Here is a 23176-nt window from a genome sequence, read left to right on the forward strand (position 1 = left end):
CTGCCAGCAAGTTAGCTCACAGGAAGGTTGGGTCCGGGAGGGGAAGAGGTGGCCCATGACATTTGAACATCCAGTATTCACCTCAGTGCAGAAGCAGCCGTCTTTCTGTGGGAAGCTGTGACATATTTCCAGCATTCCCTTTTTAATGGAGTCTTCAAGGTTCCTCTTGCTCCTGGGAGTTGAGGCTGCGGCATCCTCACTGCAGGAGGGGTCTAAGACAACCCGGATCCTGGGGCTCGCTGGGGAGGCTCTGGGTGGCGATGCTCCACACAACAGTGTGCAGCCGGGCCCTAGCCCTTTCTCCGCTGGGAAGAGCAACAAGTTTTACGGTTCAGAAGAGCGGGGCCCTTCTCACGCCTTTGAGATACGGCAGGAAATCCCTTTTAGTCGGCGGGAGTTTTCAGGCATGTTATCAGGCTTTTCTTAACATCCTTGAAGGCTGGTGACCTTGTTCTAAAGACAGTGTGATTAGGGGATAGGGGGCTAGTCTCACCCTGCAATTCCAGCATCTGAGGAGCTTTTCATGGGCTTTTAATGACTGTGTCTTAAATCTGCCTTGGGCTAAATATGTGGCTATTGTCAGTAGACCGTTATTATGTGCTCTCTGCCAACCCTTAAGAAATCAACCCTTCCCTTCCATAAATAAATCTGATTTCCTTGCTTGTTCCCCAAAGTCTGCCCACAAAACTCACTGCTTGTCTGGTACCAGAGGAGGGTGATGGCAGCAAGAACCCTGAACTGCAGGCACAGCTGTGAGGCACAGCAAAGCAACACTCTTTTGAGGAATACTCACTGAGCCAAGAATACTTCAAATCCTCCTCCTCCTCCATCATCTCTCCTTCCTCAAAACTGAGATTATTAATAAATCACACTTACATTCATATTCCTCAGAGCTCTGCTTTAGAGAGAAACAATAGCCAGGTCTCTTTCTCCTTCCTCCTGGGTGGGCAAGCAGTACAATGCTAGAGCATTACCACATCAACTGCTGGGCTAAGAAGCTTGACCCAAAGCCCTGTGCCAGTGAATTATTTTCCCCGACATATGGCTTAAGGCTGAAGGATTTGAACACTTAATTGGTGCATTTTCTGCAAGGCTTTAAAGGCTTGGCAAGGTGAGATTCCTGCTAATCAGTAGTACAGCTGGGAAACAGCTCCTGCTGTGCATCACCAGCAGTCTCCACCTACAAGAATTTACTGAACTCCCGGAGCTCAAGGGACTTGTGTTATCTGTGAATGTGTTAAAATCATCTCTAAGGAAAGTTGTGCAAAGATTGTGTTTCAATCATCCTTCAAAATTTGTATTCACTGAGACATGTAACTGCATAGACCTGTTAATGTGCATGAAATAAAATGCTACAGATTTCTCTCTTTTGTTGTCGTGATGGGGTGGCTCTTCGTTAAGCAGGAAGACAAAACATATTCCCCCAATCTTTTGACTTTTTCTGTAGGAATTACCTCAGTCCTTTTCTACCATCAGACATTCTAGAACTTTGGGACCAGAATTGACATCTTTCCAGCACTGTTAGGTCTATAAAACTAACAAAAAAAGCAAAACATATCCCCATCTCAAAGATGTAACATTTGATGAGAAATTTTGGGAATGAAATTGTCATTCGTTATTCGCGCCACTGGAAAATAACTATGCAGAGCATTCATTTTCCATTTTTATACTGCCATTGTACAGTACTTACATCTCTGACTTGTAAAACAATGGGTTCTGTAATATTCCATACATTTTGCTGGCATTTTACTTTCTCTGCAAAAAGTTTTGTAAATAAATTACATTACTTCCAGTTTTGCTGATTTACTTGTACTATCTTTTTAGAAATCCTGTAAGTCCACTCTTCATTAGACTCCTGTTAGCTGGAAGGAGTTTGTACATAAGGAAGTATTTGCAGGACTGACACATTGTTCCAGCTATTCTGTTTTTCCAAGGAAGAGTATTTTTCTCATTCATTCAGCCCAAATGATCTTTTTATAGAGAAGACAATAAAACTAATGAGAATAGTTATTGTACCCATCAAAGAGAAGAGACTCTCCCTTGAAGAAAACTGTATCCAACTATTCTTACACAAAGTGAAAGATGCTGTTCACACATGGCACACCCTTATATTCACACTGTCTCACACACACATAGAATTTAAACTGATACAGACTCTAAGTACTAGGACTATTTTGGAAGGAGTTCTTCAAATAATTGTTGTCATTAAATAAAGTCAATCAAATTTCATTCTCTTAAATTTACGTGTAGCAGAGGGAAGCAGAGGTTGAAAATGCTCCAAAAATACATGTTTAGGGACTAGTGCCAAAAAACTAGGTAGGGGTATAAATGTAAGTTGTATTCTTTTTTGTTTTTAATTCCTTTAGTTTCCAATTTTTCTTTCCTCTGCTAAACATATGTGGGAAATGGCAATATTATACAAAATTTTTCCATCCATTTTGTCCCCTCACCTGCACTGTCTAGCAGTTTTATTACAGATTTCAGACGGGCTTTTGGTTCTGGCATTGCACAGAAGTTTGGTGAGAGTCAGAATAAGATGATCTTCACCCTCAAGAGAGAAAATTCTGACAAAGGTAACTTTTGTTAAGCTTCTTTTTCATCCCGTGTTTACACTAGCATCATCCATGACTTTGCAGTGCCTCTCTCAAACTTGTAAATGACAAGAATCTTCAAACAAAACCAGGCTCAGTTTCTTAAAATATATTTGACAACTTAATTAACTTTGCATACTGGCATCTCAAGACTGTCAATTATCATGTAGCTCAAAGATCAAATAAGAGATCAGTTCTTTCTCTGTGTATATGGTAAAGTATTTTTTACACTAGCAAATACCAATTTACACTCATTAAGTTCTGTGAATAAGCCTGCTGACACCCTGGGGGTCCCATTTAAACACTCTCTTCACAAATACAGTAGGTGCACTGTTTACCCATTGCTTAAGTGTGCTGAGTAAGTTCTTTGACAAATAAAAGCATTCTTGCTGACCTGAGTTATCAGGAGGTGCACTAAGTGGAGTCTGCTGCAGTCACCCACTACATTTTCTCATCACCCTACCAAACTAAATTAACAAACTTGCCAAAGAGTTAGGACTAAGTCCCCCTTTGTCATAAGGCTGTAAAACCACAGGTGTGAATTGTTGTAACTCACTGGTGCAGATTTCCATGTACCTCATGTGATCCCAGTGCCCCTTAGATTGGCTGTTTTTCTGCTTTTACTTTGTGGATAGTAAATTTTACAGTTTGATGTCAGGATAGTTGTGTAACCCAACGTAATAGCTGGCTCCCAAGGGCTGGTGCAGCAGGCTGGCTGCCGCCAGAGAGGCCACCGCAGCAGCTCAGCTGTGCTTCCCGCAGGTGACACCATGAGGCTGCTGTCCCCTGCTGCCTGGCGGGAAGGGACTTCCGCAAAATACACTTATATTGATTAAGTGCACATTCTCATACTGGTAAGTTGTTACTAGTAGCTCTTTGTGTGCCTCTTGGTACAGGTTATTCTTGTGGCATATTCCGCAGCATAAAAGTGGTGTATCTTTTCTTGACATCTATTTTCTGTCTGAGTAACACCCATGCTCATTTCTATCCCAAGGTGTAGCAGTGCCAATAAAATAAATAACTTTTTCCTTTAGAGCCCTCCATGACTTACAGTATTTTGTGTGTATTAGTGCACTTGGGTTTTCAGAGAGCAAGTGTGGATATCAGTAGTAACATTTTGGCGATTCCCGTTTTTTGGACTTAACAGTGGATGCTTACAAAATGTGCTGTCTAGCTGAGGATTTCATTTGGCTTATATCACAGGCTGCCAACACATCCCTGACATGGCAGTTTGCTACACTTTGTTAAGTCCTGCGTTCTCCTGAATTCTCACTCATCCTACTCATGGCTGTAGGCTACTAATCTAGAACAAAGCTTGCACATGACAAGAAGTGAAGTTTGGGAGCCAGGGGAAAGAAATCATAAAAAAGATTTTGCTAGCATTGTACGTGGCAGCCCTTTTCCCACAGGCACTATAAATTTCGTGTGACCAACTGAAGCTGGACAAGACGGTCATTTTGTAATCCACACAACTTACACATATATCTATTTAAAGGTGTATAGACAAACACATACACACGCATACATGTATATATACATATATGTGCGTGTTCATCTACCTGCATATATACCAAATGTGCAGACATAAGAGAGAATTCTAAGATGGTGTGATGGGATAAACTAGTTTGATAAACTAAATCCTATACTAAAATTGGCCACTGCTATGAATGAGCAAAAAATGATGTGATGGCCCTTCCAAATGGATGAGGCAACTTCTTTACAGCACAGCAGTAAGTGCTGTGGAATATTTTTCACATAAGCAGTGGAAAAATTATTTGTAATACTATAAGGAAAAGAGAAAATTGATTTTAGTTGTTTATGTTTCTTTCTGTAAAGTCTTTAATATCAAGAACCTAACTAACTGTATGAGATCCGAAGAAAACATAAAAGCTTCTACCAATGATCTAGAACAGATTTTAATGTACATAAAAATGTCAGAACCTAAACGTTAGCTATTACAGTCTTTTCTGCAGTTAGATTTGAGTTTTATGTGCTTTGCTGGACACCTGACAAAGTTCCACAGAGTTGCAGGATGTCAGACTATTGTTGTAACACTTGCAATGAAACACAAGTCTTACATCCATAATCGTTTCTTGATTTTATTTGCTAATCTGGTTATTGGAATGTTTGCTGTCTGAATATATCGTTTTGGCTAAGAGTTCTATAAGGAAAAAGAAGAGGCTCAGGAGAGGCCTCTTGGGGGTGTCAAGAGAAGTCAGGCTGCACAAATCATTGACAGAAGATAGCACAACTTTAAGAAGCCAATACACTTCTGTACAGACTCTAAAAATATTTTTTTTTCCAAATGCTTTGTACCTATTGATAAAAGAAGCAGCTATTTGAGTGTACTAGGCTGTCTGCTCTTTGTAAACCATTAGTCAAAACCTTCAAAAGGATAGACCTGCAAGCCTTCAAGCTGTTTGGATTCACATGGTAGGCATACAGGATATACAAGACAACATAGCATTTCACCTTGCTTCTGGGTAACCAAATAGATCAGTAAGAGTTCCTCTCATGACGAAGATATATTTGGATTTTTTAAAAGGTTTGGGGTGTTTCTTTTTGTTTTTTGTTTTTGTTTGTGTTTGTTAAAGGACTCAGCAGCTATATCCACGCTATTCTCAAAAACAGTCTGGGCAGTAGCTATGAAGAAGGCGTGTTTCCTGTTCTGCCTGTCCCCCTCCACAAAGCTGCCTCATGTGCAMCCCCTACGAGCCACTCCGCAGCCTGTCTGTGCCCTGAGAACGCCCTTTGGGCACCCTGCAAAAAGAAGGACATGGACTGCAGATAAATTTCTGTGTCTGCAGGTTTTGTTACCTCTATAAATGGAGGGCAAATGCATTTAATATTTAACCTTTCCTTTATGCTAAAAACCAATGCTGTTATGACAATATAAGAAGGGCAACCTACTGAACTCACAGCTGGTTTTAAAGACAAGCAACCAGCCAGTTCTCACTGCCTTACACGACAGTTTTCCTCTCTTGGAGAGCAAAACAAGTCATCCAGTGTGCAGATGGGAGGAGCTCACCTGATCTGAATTTTGGCTTTCTGTATCATTAACAGGCTGTGCTTTGTGCAGGCTTCTGTTCAGCAGGAGGGGAAAAAGCTTTCTTCTTTGAAACATTTGAAACAAAAAAGGAAAATAAAAATGTATTTCTAACCGATTGTCTTATAAAATGCCTCAGGATCATATAAGCAAAGAAAAAGATTAAAAAAAATCTTTTTTTAATAACACACAAGTGCTGAGATAATACAATGCTGGGCATGCTGTGGAAACCTAGACAGATCAGACATTGGATATACAGCATTTGTTTTCTGAGCCCCTGCCCACACAGAGTTTTCTTGCAGCTACTAAACAAAGGTCCTGGGAAGACAGAACTCTCAAACAACCACATTTTGTTCAGGGAAAATACAATTCTTTAAAAGGGTTTTTCTATTTTGTTTTCTTTAAGCAATCCAACCCAATCCTTTAAAGTGACACTTCAATAAAATATTCTCAAAAGGGATAACATCTTTTAAATCTCTTTTTATCCTGTAAAACAAAGAGTTCTGCCCATCACAGTGGGAGACATACACGTCGCCTGTCTCTGTCTGACAGTCACATATCACACAAGGATGAGATGGTCTTCTGGAAAAAATGAAAATGTTTATATTGTAATAGCTCTAGTTTGTACATCCTTGACTGGTTTCATTATTTGGTCTTGATTATCCGCTAGCAAGTGAGTTAAGTAGCTGCTATAGAGGGAGTCATATAAATTTTGTATTCTTACACTCCAGTGATGAATTGGAGGAGTCCAACTCTCTATTTTGCCTTAGAATTAAGTGGGTGGTATAATTTCCCTGCCCTTGAGGATAATCACTCCCCTCCCTTTTTTGCACACTGAAAAATCCAGTTTTCCATTAGTCTAACCACTGACACCAGTGGTTACAACAGAAATGAACAAAAGTGGCACAGAGATGAATTCAACTATATGGACTTGCATTGTAGATAGACCCTCAAGGGATGGTTTGTTTCTCTATAAATGGTTTTAAAGATTTTTTTTCCTGTTATTGAAACTTGCAGGTGAAAGGTGTTTTCCAATATATTTCTATGGAGAAGAATTAAGTCCGATTCTGAGTCTTTACCTCATTATCGGACACATAAGCTATATCCTTCTTAGCATATTTTACCATAATTATAGACCACTGGAATTTTTCATTTAAATTGGGATTAAGATTAAAAGGTAGTATCTCAATGACATGAAAAGTGTGCTACCATTTCAATCAATTTACACAATAAGATGAGTTGCACGTAAAGATATCTGGGGATCATTGCAGCAGAGAGCAGTTTATAGAGTTCTTGAAAGGAAATATTGCTTTAGAAGAAAGACATTAAGAACTCCTGTTATTTGAAGTACAGGCATAAAACCCACAAAATCTGGATTGCATATAATACATCAGGCTTACATGGCTCTGGGTTTTATTTCAGGCAATTATTGATCAAGGGCGAACTCGTGATAAAGGAGTGATGAGGACTCAGGCATTCAGCACCTAATGGGCTGCTCACGTGTTCCTCTTGCAGTGGCATTTGGATTCTCCAAGATGTCCTGAGCCTCCATGTTTGAGTACATGCAAGTTCATTCAGAGCTGGCACCATAGCTCAGAGGGCACTTGCAAAATGCTGAGTAAGTTTCTCCTAGTTTTAGGTCCTCATATCTGTCCCCTTAAGGTTAGTGCTGCTTTCCTTCTCACAGGAGTGAGATGTGCCTTGATGTGTGCTATATGTGTCATACATATGTGATAAAAACCACAAAACCCCTTGAAAATAAAGTAAAAATAAAGTAGTCATAGTATATTAATTCAAAATTGAATTTGGGAGTAAATAACTGGGAGTTTTATTTTACTTTCCTCTCTGGTTTTTAGTTGAAAGTGTAAATGCCTTGCAAAGGAGCTGAGCTCTAATATTTCATTTAATTGAGCAAAACCCCAATTAACACCGTGAAGGAATATGCTGAAAGGTTTGGTGAGGACTTTCTTTAAACACATTGGAAATGATTTCTTGTAATGGGCCCTTACTTATATGATCAGAAATGGTGATCAGCAGGAAGACTTACTTGATGTAACTCTGAGTTAAAGCGCAGAATTTTGCCTAAAGACAGACAATTCAACCACCACTTTACCTATCCCTACACTCAATTTTGTATTCAATTTTTTTTTAAATTTATTTCAAAGAAAAAATAACGGAATTCCTTATATCTGCTATTAAAGCAGACTGTTGGCAGAGCTGTTTTGCTTTACCTTGCTTCTCTTCCAGCTTGTGCATTTATCTCTAGCTTTTTGAGGCATGCTGTCTCTCTTTGTTCTGACAAGAATAATCCTTTGATTCTCTGTCTTTCCTCTGTAGTCTTCACACACAGACTGGTATAAGCTAACATCTGTATGGCATTCATCCCGCTGAATGGCACTACAAGCAGTGCAGCGCTATGGAAGGAGAGGTCAACGGGAAGACCCCTAGGACAGCAGGACCGAGTCTTACCCCTAGACCTGCTGACCGCTTTCACAGCACAGTATAATCGCATTTTATAACATCACCGTTTAGACCTTTCCTGTTGGGCATGCTAAGCTGCTTACACCTTCTCCAGGGACACCTTCTCCAGGGACAGAAAAACATGTAAAAACTTCCCTGGCTCATGCAGCTTCTGGTCAGGAAAAATGAGAGACCTCATAAACCACAGAAAAACCTGGAAGAAGGAAAGATTGGAAAGGAAAGCAAGCTCTATATCTAAAAGGTGTTGACATCTGCACAGTCCCCTTTAGGCAACAGCCCTATCCAGCTGTAAGGGTGGGTTTGTAGGGGAAGGATGATGTGGCTTAGCTCTGCTTTCCAGTTGTGATTTGCTGTCTTGCTGTCTGATAAACTGTTTTACTCTTTGCTTTGTGGAGTTCAAATCCATATGAAAAGTACCGTTACTAAGCCTAGAAATCCACCCTTGTTGCAATTGTATGGACTTCAGCAGTCCAGACAATTTAACATGTTCTCTAGGAAGCCAAAAGATAAATTTCTTGCCACCCTTTCTGCAGTAGGCAGTTTTCTCAGAGAGCTAGGACAGTGAGTTCAAATCTACAAGATTTCCTGTATACTTCACTGTGCTAGAGGATAGATTTTTTTAAAAGTTTTTTTCCCCGTAATGGGGAATGAGTGTTTTCTATCTATCCTCATGCTTCTGAAGGGCAGAGAAACTTGCACCATTGGACAGAGAAAATGCTCAGTAACAAATTGCTATACATCTAAACATCTTAAACTACCTGTTGACCCACAAAACCATTCTGTGCAAAACATCAGTGGTCTATTTGTGAGAATAAGACAACAAAGAGAACTTGCCTGCAAGACCAGMAGTCAAAAATCTATTTTAAAATCAAGAGATTGGAATTTTCAGCAACATTGGTGTTTATAAGGAAATAGTATGGTTATACCAAATCTGGCCCTGATCTTCAAAGTTCAAATTAATGGGATCACTCTGATATTTCACATTAATTAATTGGAAAATATTAGATGGGCTGGGATGAAAAGGAATCACTTCTTGCAGTTAACAGTGCAAAGAAATAGTTTACAACTTCCTTGTAACTGTGCAGACCTCATTTACAATATCTATGTCACAGCAGAGCTTTCTTTACGAACCTCTAGAAGGGATCGGATTATGCACTGCAAAGAGTTCCACTCATAACCATTTTAAAACATACCTTTTTCACCTTTGTATGCCTGTTAGACTAAAAAAATCCCCTTTGTTTCATCTCTTCTTCACTACTCCTCATGGTGCTGCTATAGCTATCTTTTACATTCAAGAAAGCTGATGGTTTACAGCACTGGCAGCTGAATTTTGCCTCTCCTTTCCCTCCATTCCCCAGCCTCAGGTGGAGAAGGAGGAGAAAGAAGATAGCTGATTGAAGGACAAACTGAAAGAATGAGAAGGACAACAGCTGAACGAAGAGAGGTAAGAAGCATATAGGAAGCATACAAGACAAGACTCAGGGACCATATAAGAGTGACTGAGGTGGGTTAAAACTGCCTCTTCTTTTCCTGACTTCTGTATGCCTTCAGTTGGTATGCAGAGGGGATCCTCCTCATGATGTATTTAGAACTTGCAGAGCAAAACCCCCATTTTCTCCAGTACAAAGGAAAACACACTGCCACATCACTATTTTTGGCCGAGAGTGCTGTTAAGAGACTTCTTTTAAGGTTTGATACAGTAAAAGCAACACTACCCCAAAAACTGTGTAAGGAATTTTTCTTCAGCGCAGCAGAGCTTGAACTTCCTGTTAGGTGAAGACATGTAATCCATCTTGGTTGCTTCATATAAAAGTAATGTATCAATCAGGGAAATTCCTCCTGTCTATCAAGTGGCACTCTTGTCAAAGCTTAAGCTTCTCATCAGAGGTTTTCTATAAAAAGGTAGATGAGTATCCTGCCAAACAATTATCTCAGCCCTCTCAGCGCTGCTTTCAGTGTTTGCTTTAAATAAGGCCCCTCATGTTCACTACATGATTTTCAGCTCAGAGTTTCCTTCCTGAGCCCTCCTCAAGCAACCCCTCCCCTGATAATTTAGGGGAATGTAAGAGAAGAATGACTAATACCTTCTAACCTATGCAACCCTTGGTGTGCAGTGATACAGCCTTTTGGGGAAAACTACAGAGCGAGATTTCAAGTTACCAATGACGTAAGCTGGGCCCCCCCAGTAAGGGCCATTCTCCTGGCTGAGACATTGATTCCAGAAGGGATAAAGTTATCATCACCAGAAAACTCTGTGTGAGTTCATTCTCCACATCATGCTATACTGGATTATAATCGGTGAATATCAGGCTATTTGTGGTGGGTTGCCCATAATCTTTGGCAAAGTTGTCCTTATCTGAGAGTCCCCTCGCCTTACTCTTTCCAGATAAGGGTGATTAAATAATCTTAAAATGTCTATGGGCATGACAGCATCGTGGATCTCTTCGGTATCAGCATGACATTCAACACAATACATCTCTATTTCAAAAGTTAATTGAAATCCCCACAAGTAAAAAAAGCTTATGTAACATTTGCTTCACTCATGACTCGCTGCAGGATTCAGCGATGACTCCCAGCTCACTGTGATGGATAGGCTCAGAACAGCAGTGGTTGACATTCTCTAAGTCTTGGCTCTTTAATATGTTTTATATTTGCACAGTTGCAACGAACATTCTCCACTGCCTTTAATCCTGGCTGATAAATGAAGCATGAGTCTCCCGCTAACCTTGGATACTCTCACAGCTAATGCTTGCTTGATATGATCTGCATTTTTCCATGGTCTCCTTTGGAAACCATCCAATTAACTCTCTCCAGCTATTGAAAAAGCATTGCCATTGACTGCTTAATGCTTTTCCTAAAAATTATTAGGTATGACTGCTTTTTTAACATACAACAGTCACAAAACTAACTTGACCAATTACCTAGGTTGTATAAAATCTATACAAAAGAGTTGACAATTGAATCATATCCTACAGTGGCAGGCAACAGAAAATCCTTATACAAATAAGAGTTTTGCCCCACTGCCTTAAGATGTGCATCTTAAGCCAAGTGGACAATCTGTATGTCTCAATTAAGTATTTATATATGGAAAAACAATCTAATTCTGACCTCATATCTTGAATGAGATGTGTGTGAAAAAGAAAAAGATAATGCTAGGAATAACTCCTCTCCCTTTCTTTCCAACATGTCAAAAATACGCATGAGGACCACTTGTGAGATATGGTTCTCTACATATCTTTCCTCTTCCAGTTATAACCTCTTTGGAGCAGCACACTTTACTAACAAAAAAAAGCTGCAGATCAAAGCATGACAGTTGACACCATGAAAACAAAGAGACAAGGTTACTGGAACAAAACCAAAGAGCAAAACTGATGAAAAGCGTTCAAGTAAAGAGAGGGGCTGATGAAAATCAGTGCTTGCTGTGAGATTTGAGTAAAAAGGGGATGAAATAGAAGTGAAGCAGGAAAGACTGATGAAAACCAAGGGTTGCAGACTCATGAAGAAAGAATAAGAAACTGATGGCTCTAGACTTGGGTTTTATAACCAGAAACACTCTAATGCATTTAGAATTTAATGGAGAAACCACTGACTGTGGCACCAAACCACAAGACAGAATGAGTAGGAAGAATACTGAAAAAATTATCCCTCCCATGGGAAAATGAAATGTTCTCAGAGAGATGATAACAAACAAACCTTTCCAACATTGATCTGAGTGTAGCCAAAAGCAGTAATGGCACATTGCTGTGTCTCTTGCTATTTCTGAGCCCTAAAAATGCCTGGACAGCCCAGAAATTCTGTAAAATTAGCCAGCAACTGGGCAGAAGCACAGCAGTTAGGATAGGCTTTGATTCAACACATATGTCTTCAGCTTCCTTTGCTGAATCTCCTACTGACCCTAGAAAGGAATATTAGAAGTTATTCTTTTGTAGTAGAACTAACTTCTGGGTAAATCCTGTGCTGTCATAGCTTCTTCAATGTAGGGAGGAAATGCAATTGTATTTCCACACACTTTGGGGATAGGCCGAATGAGTTCTTATATCGTCAGAAACACATTTCTTTCCTTGTAAATTTCATCTCACAACTCCACTACATGGAATCAGGGTCCCAGGAATCCCAACTCTTATACCACTGATATAGCTACAAAAACATAGCCTTCCAATAGCTACATGTAAAGTGTAGTTGAATAAGCCTTTTAATGCTGCTGTAAAGAAGCAAATGAATCCTAACTGCAGAATACTGCATTACAATAAGTTTTTTTGTTTGTTTGTTTTTAACAATAAAACCAATGGAACAGAGCAAGGAAGACTTCTCTGTTGCAGCTGCTGTGAATGCTTCTAACATTCTCAGGTACTGTTGCCCTGCAAATTACAAACACTACCTTCTAGGCATCTGTGAGTTCACACAGTAGACAAGATGAACAACATAAGGATATTGCAATGAGATTTTGAACAGAATTCTGTCTGAACGCCTGTGTCACTTCTAAGTCACGATTTAAAGACAGAAAGAACATTTAAAACAGTAATTGCTAAAACTTGGCATATTGAGAGAATTGCAGAAGAGGAAAATAAGTTTGACATCAAACCACACTGTTTATACCACAAATATCCAGCTAATAAAGGATGATTCAGTTAAAATAAGAATTCCTCTCCTGTGCAGGCATTCAGTCCCACTCCAGCTTTGCCCATCTCACATAGTGCCCAATGATTTATTTATACTTTTGGCAAATACCTTTTTTAAATTTTTTTTTAAATTGCAGTTTTGGTAACTTCAAAGCTAGTCAGGAACTGTAGCCAGATTCACTGAAGTTTCAGCTAAGGCTAGGGCATATCCTCAGGCTGTGAAAAATCCCATTCCATTTTCTATCAGAAAGGTCTGACCCCACAGTATCCACATTCACCAAAAGGAGCCCTAGCCATCAGGCCAAAGCCTGTTCTGAGAGGTGTTTTCACTGGCTTGTCTCGATGTTTTTCAGCCTCGCCTAAGACACTTAAATGTTCCCAGAGCCAGCAAGGGATTTTGACAATGCTCCTCTATAACCTTGTTGCTGGGGTATTCACCAGAGAGGAGGGAGAGCTGACTGCGCTGAAGGTAAAAGTCAGTTTGGTTTGGTAGGGGGAAAAATGAACCATCTCAGTTAGGCTTAAACTGAAATATTAAAGAGAGATTCTGTTTCAGAGCATCCACTGAAAAAGTCATTTTTATCTGTAGAGCTCGCCACCACTGCAGCAAAGTCACCAATACCCTGATGTCCTTTTGAGCTGTCTGTCGAAGGCCTCCTACTCTGGGTCATGCTTCCAACCCACTTCCTCCTGCTCCTGGGGAGGGATCTGCCAAGACACTGATGCATAAACCATATCTTCAGGGTAGCTGCTGTAGCACAGAGTTAGTAAAGCTCAGCAGTCTTGTCTGTGAGATGCAGAAGCTACCTGTCACACTAGCATTCTCCCCCTCTCTGCTCCCACAAGAAAGTGGATGAAAGCCCGGGGCAATGCACACCTAACCATGATGTTTCTAGAGGGTCTGGCTGAGGATCTGGAGGAAGACAAGCAAAGAGATCACGAGCTTGTATTCAAGGCAGAGAGATGATAACAGCCAAGGGAGGGGGAGTGATGACTGCTGAGAGAATGCACTTCTACATCTGCTTCATGGTACTGGGTCTCAGGTACAACCAGAGAGATTTGAACAAGTGGAAACCTAAACAAAGTTTAGACAGAATTCTGTTCTAATTCTGTTCTAAAAAAGAGAGAGAGAGAGAGAGAGAAAAGAAAAGAGGAGCAGGGCACGTTTACTAAAGGAAAGTGTGGTGCATTGCACCAGCTGTTTAGTGAAAATGCCCCCTGTCTACATGATCTTAGCCTAACCTTGAGTAGCAATCTGTTCACTTGGGAGCCTAACTACTCTCTGCCTTCTCTTCAAGCATTTCATGATCTTCTTGCACCTCCCAAGCTTCCCTCTCACAGTCGTTCCAAATTCAGACAATGGGAAGACAGTGATATCTCCTTTCCTTCATTCTTTCTGCCTCTGAATAATAAACTAAGTTCCTCCTTAGCATCATGCAGAAAATAAAAACAAAACAAAAACATCACATCAAAAGCAACATGTGAAAATGTGGAAATTCAGGTATATTATTTATCTTCTGCTGCCTCATTGTTCTTAAATTTCATTAATAATTCCTGAATAATGAAATTTAAATGACTTTTAGAAACCACTTCAATTACTTGCACAGAATAATTTCTGTTAAAGGTTTAGCATCTTTTTTGTTCATTACACTCAGTGACATTTCTCACACAGAGAAAATCGGTAGCACAGTATACGGAGCTAGTGAATTGTGTTTGGACAAATGGTACAATTCTTATTTTCTGAACAATCTTAGCAGATAAGATCTTTTACAGTAACACTTACAAAAACTAATTGAAAGTGCACTTTTGTGAGTGATTAATACACAGGTTTCATTATACATAGGATCTCTGCTAGCTCTGTCATCTGAATATTCATGGGAAAATGTGAGAAAAGTACAATCAGGTGAAGTAAAAGTTTTCAAAATCTAAGGTGACTGGTGCAGCAAAAGTTGCCCAGTACTGATTCAGTGGTATTTGGATAGACTGTGATTACATTTATATTGCTTTGAAATAAAAATATAGGGAAGCAAGAACACAAATGCTGTATTTTTACACTTACAAAGATCAGTAATGCATTGTCATTCTTGAGGATCTTTATTTTAAAATAAATCAATAAAAACTGAAGTTATTATTAACCAGCTAATTAAGCCTCCTGAGAATAAGATTAAGAAACAAGGTGGTTAAATGCGTGTTCTCTGTTGAAGCTATGCAAAGTCTGCCACATCAAAAAGATTTTTCCCCCCCACTTTTCTCTGTTTGGAAAATTAAGAAGTATTTTGGTTAGACTGACTCAACATAAAAAACTGTACCGGCCTGCTGGTCATCATGATCATGCTCAAGAGCTGCATTGGTGCTGCAGGATCTACTCAAATGCTGCCTGTGTAGTAGACTACCTTTAAGAGAAAATACATTTGTGTGGACATTTCTCCTCTGTGGCAGGCTCTACCTGAACACAAAATGGCATTTCCTGCTGAAACAGGGTGTGGGATTATTTTGCTTTAAAGCAATCCGGAGAAAGTAAGTCAAAGCAGAAGCACACCGCACCCACCAAAGCAGGGCTAAGTCTGGGAAACTGTGTACAAAGTGGCAGCTCCCGTTTCTCACACAACATCTGCTCCAGTGGGTATTTTGCGACGCGGATGGCTAACATGCTTGCTCAGTGTGACTCAGGAAGCATGTTCTGTGTTTCACTGGAGGAGTTCTGCTTCAAAGTGCAAACCTACTAGTCACAGGAAATAAGAACCTGAAACTTGCAGAGAAGAGGATGTGGAGTAAGCGGAGAGCTGGCAGATGTAGCGCATGCCAGGGATGATCCTGCCAGTCCATAAATATTGATGACTTTGCAGTCTCTGAATGTAGATTATTCAGGACACTGAAGCCTGCAGCTGCACGTTCACAGCTTGTTGCTCTCCAAAAGAGCATTCCTGACCTGCGAATGTGCATATGCCTGTCTGAGAATCCCCACTGTCCTTTTAAACTGTGCTAAAACAACACTTTCCTCCTTCTCCTGGAATTTATATTTTAACATAATAATGCAAAAGGGCAAACGAAAGGCTTGTTTTACAACCCCCCTTTGCCCTGCAATAGTTAAAACAGGTTACTGTGAAAACAGGTTGCTACAAATGAGAAGATAACACTCTTCCCTTTCTTCTTCTCCTTTGTTTATTTGCTTCATATATCTAGTTTTCTTCTAAGAATATTTAATAGAAATTAGCAGAAATATCTAGACAGTGCAGTGATGGTTCATGCAATGATGTACCACGTGTAGCCTAATTGTATTTGACAGATAAGAGGCAATAATATCAGCAAATGGCTAGCCTAGTTTGTCCACTTACATTTCAGACCTGATCCAGCTAGGCTCTTGGACTCAGACATCCTTAAGAGAAATTCATTAAAGATATATGTTGTATTCTAAGTTCAATAAGCCAAAAATGGGCTGTCATCCTGAGGATAATACACTAGAGCTGAGTCATAGTCTGGACAGGTTAAGGATGTTTTTACCTCTGGAACAGATCCTAACCCCAGGCACTGAACTGGTGTAGGGATGGTCTGAATACCGTAAGGAGAGTTGAGCAAGAAACTGCCAAGATCTGGTACAAGCTGTGACACCGATTTGCTGAATGTCCTTCAGCACATCCACTGGTTCAGGACCAGATCTGTACAGATCAGGACTCAAAACAGGATTACATTAGACCATAAGATATATCAGATTTCCCCCCAATTCCACCTGTTTTCCTGAAATTCAGCTTACATTAAAAGAAGCAAAAACAGAAACTACACTGATGTCTGTCATAGACTTTTACAGATGCTGCTTTGGGACCATGAAATGCAAAATACAGACATTTCTCTGAATCTGCAGACAACCGAAAACAATAACCCAAAGACATTTCAACTATTCTGTTGACTGAAGCTAACGCTCTTCTGAAAGTTAATGTGGTTACATACTTCATTTATTTATCAAAATATTGAAGAAAGAAGAGTAATACAACTGCCCTGCAGTGACTGAAGCTTATTGCTGCAACTGATGGTGGAAACAAGCTCAAGAAATCTAGGAAACTGTTGAAGCCCAACCAAGGGGAATCCAAGTCCCAAAGGATACCCCAAAGGGTACTCCAGCATCTCCGAGAAAAAGTAAAGCGTTAGGAGCCCAGAGAGCCCATTATCATACCAGACAGCTTTCATTAAGCCAGGGGTTGGTTCTTTTTTTAAGGATGAAGCTTAAAGGAGTACTAATATCTCTTATTCTAGTTCTATGGCAAAGTAGCAATGGATTAATATGTGATTATCACTTTGAAAATAAAAAAAATAATAAAATGACCAGTTTCTTTATTGTTATATATTGCATTAGTATATATATTTATATGTATATAAATACATATATATTTATATACATGTATTTATGTTTATATATATATAAGCATGTGTATATGTGTGTGTGTGTATATGCATAGATTCAAAGTGTTTATTATCATTCCTTAGTATGTGGCTATCACAGATTCATGCTTAAGGTCTGATTTTAGCACATTAAGTAAGGTCTTACTCTACATGTATTTTAAGTGACCTACCTGAGCTCTCAGTCTTCCATGCTCCAACAGGGTCATGATCTTGCAATCAGCATTTTGCAAAAAAATACTCATGGGTGTAACAGACTTGCCTTAAGTCTTCCAAACACAGTCCACATGGAAAAAGGCCTGAGCTCAGGCTATCATACCAGATCTATTCTGGACAACAATCACATATGCTTTAAATTTTCACAGAACTTCAAACAGGTATAAGGGTTATCCTGAGGAGAGATGCTTCCCTTCACTGGGGTCTAATACAGAAAGTGCAAATTAAATTAGGAGTGAAATTGGGCACAGGTGTGCAGTGTTACTGCCTCTTGCAAATAATCCTGTGCTCAAGCAGTATCACAGAATTATCATTTCACCTTCAGCATTTTTGCAGAATGTGTCAGACATCCACAGCTCACCTAGCTGTGAAATAGATTTGCTATCAAAAAGCCTGTTAAAAAGCTTGGACTTGATTTTCTATTACAGTAACCTTAAAAGTTAATCATTTACTTGGCTTGTGGTAACCATTTTGGATTAATTTCATACAGTAAATACATTGGATATACACAGTATTGTAATTACCTTTATTTTAGGCACCATTTAATAAAAACATTATGCTTCTGTAGCATTCTCAGTTCACAATAACTCAAACTTATTAAGTTCAGAAAGGTCCTTTCTAATACAGTTGCATTAGAACTAATCTGTGCTTCTCACTCTTTCCTTCAGTGTTCTGGTTTTATTTCCAGATAAATGGCAGTGCAAAGTCAGAAGCAATTCCTCTGGAGCATACACATACAGCTGACCTGGAGTTTTGTGTGGAAATCGAAAACTGAGAAGACAATCTTAAGAAGCTCTTCCATGGACTCACACCAGTGTATGTTAAACTGCCTTTCTTCTTTCTCCTTTGCTTCCTTTTTCTCTTTTCTCCTTTTCCTATTCAGTTTGCTTGCTTACTGTAGGGTCATCACTAATGCCTTCCAAAACTTTACCATAGTTGGTGAAAGAGCGTTGTGTAAACTGCAAACAGTAACATCTCATGCTGAAAGCACATCCAGACACGGTACACAACATATAAAAGTGAGATAGCAGATTTGGATCCAAGTATTAAAAAGTGACCTCCTTTTTTGTCTGCCTCTCTTGAATCATTAAACCACCCAGATGAAATCTGTGTTTGAAAATATGGGGCATAATGATTCATTAGCACTAGTGCTTTCTGTTATGAAAATCTTCTCGTGGACTCCACAAGAGCTGCAGAAATGCTAACCACCTATCAAGATCAAGCCTGGGGGAGCTGAAACTGCAACTTGTCTTCAAGTAAACATGCAGGTTTGGGGTCTGGCCCATGTTCTTTTGCTTCTCAAGCTTTGCACTCTGGCTCTGTGATGTCTTTCCTTTCATTAACAATATTGTATTTGTACACTTGCATTAATGTTAATTCTCTTTTACTTAATATTTTGATGTTATTTCTGTGTGCTTCAGCACCTCAAGTCAGAGTTTTCTGCAACTAGATGAATCTTCAACTTTGCCTGACTGCAAATGATTCATCCTTTCTTTAACAATAATATTTACTTCTACATTCACTTCATAAGGTCTTAGTCTGTTGACACCAGCATGGTACCATTACCAATATATAAACAAAGAAAAATTATAACACTGAGACTGAATCAAACTTGTACATCGTGTCTGTGGTTGAATTTTAAATGGATGCAGCTCCAGAGAGCTGATCCACATAAAAGTAATAATTAACATTCCTGAAGTAATAACTGCTCGGCCACATTTCATACTGCTAGCTCAGACATTTGCATACTTCCAATATGAGCACGATGTGGCTCAGTCTTAAAGCTGCCAAAGCACAGCAGGTTACTCAGCATGCATAAAAAGAACTGACATTACATTCAGCAGGGACTTTATCTTGTTTGAATAATCCTCCCTACAAGATTATTTCAGCATGCAATGTATTTCATTTAAGCAAAGTCAGGGAATGCAAAATAATGTGAAGTAATTATACTATTAAATGTTGCTATTCATTTTTTTTATGCCTTCTGTCTCAATACATAAATAGTTTCTTAAAACTAAAAATTGCCAACAGCACAGCAAATGCCTGTCTTGAGTAACCTTATTAAAATCAGTGAAATTGCCTAAAGATTGTGGTTGGTCCTTTATGTCATTATGCTGAGAACTAGGAAAAACAGAGGAATAAGAATATGTTCTTCACTTTCCACCAGTATTAACTTGTATTTCTAGAACACCTCAACTTGAAATTCTCATAATATTTTACAAACCTCTTCATAATAAAATAGGCCTGTTTATCCGCATCTAGCAAATAGCTAGTGATACATTCTGTGGAAAGATTCATAGCTGCAATTGTGTCCTGGAGATTAGCACCTGATCTAGATGTGCTGAAGTCAGCAACTTCTGTTAGGACCTCATCAGGCTCTCTGGGATAAACTCATCTGGTCAGGAAACAGAAATGACACTTCCAGGTAGCTTTAAAGAGAAACTGATGCCTAATGTTTCCCAGTAACTTGTGTTTTGAAAAGCTCTCCCAGAGAGGCTAATGAATCACAGTTCAGTAGTTTCAAATTCATCCCTCATGCACTCATCATGCACTCAATCCAGGCATTATGCTGCAGAAGAACTTCCTAGGTAAATATGAAGGTAAATAAGACCTTCTGAAGTCTGATGGCACTCTCTTACAGAAAAATATAATGAAGTAATAGATTTATTAGTGACTGTGGATTATTCACCTGGTAGATTGTAATTATCTCTGATTGCTATTTGATGATAAGCTATGGTCAACATGAGTTTGTAATCTTCTTTCTTCTTACCCCACAGAGCACTGCACTGGAGCATTACAGTGAAAAAGGCAGCTATTGTCATTTTTATTGGAAGTCCCAAAGGGATCTTTTGTTCTTAAATACAGTCCATTCTTAGCCAAGGTCAAAGTATTATGGGGAAAGTAAGAGAGAAAAAATTCAGCCAGGGTTGCCAATGGACACAATATAATCTTGCTGCTGTCCACACAGAAGTTCGGAAGCGCTATGTTCACTTCTGAAAGTTATATTACTTTTTAACAGTTTAACTACAAACACTTTTTTGCCTTCTTATATTACTTTCTATTTAATTTCACAGTTTTTGCTAGTGTCTCAGCCCACACTGGGAAGCATTCTTTATAAGCATACTGTATATTTCTGTGACAATGCCACATCACTTATTGTAGAATTGACTGGTCCACAACTGCTAGGATTTGCTAGCTGGCAGGCTGCTTACTAACCCCACCAGTGAAAAATCCTATTTCAGACTTTGTGAATGAATGTATTATCCAGTGAATACCATTTGAGCAGTTATGCAGAGCCAGTCTGCTTGTACCAGCTGATATGAATGTGTCAATCTGGTAAAGCATTAATACTTGTATGTAAAGTTAAGCTCCTGAGCAATTACATATGAGCTCAAGTGCTGTGTTGGATTGGAGCCACAGGACCTGAACCAAAACTCATGGAACTTGATCAGAGTATTTTAAATAACTTCAGTGGATTTTGGATCAGGTCCATGCTGTCTGCTAGAGGTATTGGCTACATTTTTCCAAATAAAAGAAGTTAGGAATAATACATCAAAACCTTTGATCCAGGACTAGCAGGCCCAGGAATTAAGGCTCAGATGAATTTACAGATTTTCTGACTTAGGAAAGCATGAAAAACACTGACAAATACTTACGTTGACATACAAATAAGTACAGGAGACCAAAGGGTAGAAAAGGCATTTTAATCCTCTAAAAATATTGAAGTATTCCAGAGCAGAGAGGGTCTAATGATTTCAATCCACAGTTGTTTGTATAGTCCTAAATCCTGTATCCAAGATGACATTTCATTTTACATCATTTGTTTCTTTAATCAGTTGTATTTCATAAAAGCACCCTTTCAGTCAGATCAGTAGGGAATGTGCTGAGCTACCATTAGCAACGACTGGTGTCACTGATTTCATTCGCCTGCTTAGTGGACTGAACATGTCAGAGTGATCAGGCCTCAGCTGCCTGGGGATCTCTGTCTGAAGTCTGCACGTATCCCAATACATTATCTAGCTCAGGCTTTCAACAGCAAGATGTGTTTATTCATCTCTGGCTGTTGGTTTAAGAGCACTCTAAAATAGGGTTGGGCTTTTTTTATTTAATCCTTTCCAACTGGGTCTTCGTAACTGAACTCATGCAAACATCTTTTTAATGTTGGAAGAACCCTTTGTCTGCACTAGGAGTGTGGTGTTTGACTCTGTCCCGTATTCCTCATGTTGGTCCTTCTAGCATGATAACTGCTGCAGTCTTTGAGTGCCTTCCAATACCTGTTAAATAATGTGACGTAATATCTCTTATGTGTTGTTCCTCCTTCCATTTTCCCCCAAAGGAGATATGCATGCAGTAGAGCCTCTAGGACATAGTGTCTGTGGCTTGATGTTATACGTTTAGCCAGTTTTCTCAGGGGATGTTTCTTTTAGAATGTGAATACAGTTTTGAGGCCCAAATGGTGCAACTATCTAACAAGCTAGCTCGCTATGCTGCGAACGCTTCATTCACCAAAAGCAGTTATACTCATTAAAATAGGTTAACAGTATGAGAAACTCAACATAAAACAATATATTTTTAAAAGATTAGTTAAGATTTCTTAAAAAAAAAAAAAGAATCTAACATGCCCCTTAGATTTTTTTAATGGGTCAACTACTAATCAGTACTTATAGCTGCTAAAAACTGTTTTTGGCATTGAACCAAACAATCCTTTGGCTCCAATTACTGTTACCCAGAGAGCAGCTTAGAAGGTGGCATCCACAAAGAGAGGATGCCAGACAGAAAAGGAGGAAAGTAATTTATTGATTCTTCTGACCTCTCCTAGCCTCTTATTACTGCTAGATAGTGTGAGGGGAAACATCTCAGCTTCTCCTGCCTCTACCTTCTGCTTGTTCAGATTTCTCCAGAGCTGCTCTTCTTAAAAATAGCCAGCAAATAACTAACCACCTAAGACATCTATTTGGAAGTGGGGGAGGAGGAGGTTAAGCAACATGACATCCAACCAACCATCTCCTTTAACAGGATGAATTCTTGCTTCGGCTGAGTAATGCTATGAAATTCCTTCCATCTTCTGCCATCACACCTGATTAAACATCACATACATACTGTATTTCATATATTTATATTATTTTTATGCTAATCACTTGCATGCTGATACCAATCCAAAGGCTCCAGCTGCAACGGCAAGAACATTGACCTTACCGTAAAATACCAAACAGAAAGATGATTCCTGCTCCAAAGACTGTATCTGATTTAAATTGGACATAGACAAATGTCTTCATCTCTCCTCTGCTGTCCTTGCCCACATGACCTCCAGCATAGCTTTGGTGGCCTGAAGCTTCCCCAAAAGCCCTATGGTCTATCATGGCCCTCATAACAATTTTGAGGCAGCTGCAGTGGCTGTACAAAGCCCTCTTGCTGCTGAGCCTCCTGTTGAACTGTGCCTCCCTCCTCCAGAGACAGGGGCRTGGTTTGGCACAGGGACAGTTAATTTGACACATCTAAGGCTTTTATGTCTGTATCAATTTCATGTTTGATTTACAGTTGGAGTCAATGGGTGGGAACTTTTTTCATGGAAAATTAACTTTGTGATTTTGACACATGATTGCTGACTAAGGAGAGGAAATAGAGTTCAGTCTTTTATCTGTACTATTTTGTGTTGCATCTTGATACAACAGAAGTAAAAATAAATAAATAAAATGCACCTCTCCTTAAGTACAAAATGTATTCATTTGCCTAAAGTGTTAGCATTCTGTTAATTGATGGGAGTAGAAGAACTGGGGTGAAAGATCCAAGATCCAATTTCCTATGTTTTAAAACCTTTCTGAACTATTTAT

Source organism: Apteryx rowi, unplaced genomic scaffold (genome assembly GCF_003343035.1).
Source record: "Apteryx rowi isolate R43461 unplaced genomic scaffold, aptRow1 scaffold_34, whole genome shotgun sequence".
NCBI classification, from domain to species: Eukaryota; Metazoa; Chordata; class Aves; order Apterygiformes; family Apterygidae; genus Apteryx; species Apteryx rowi.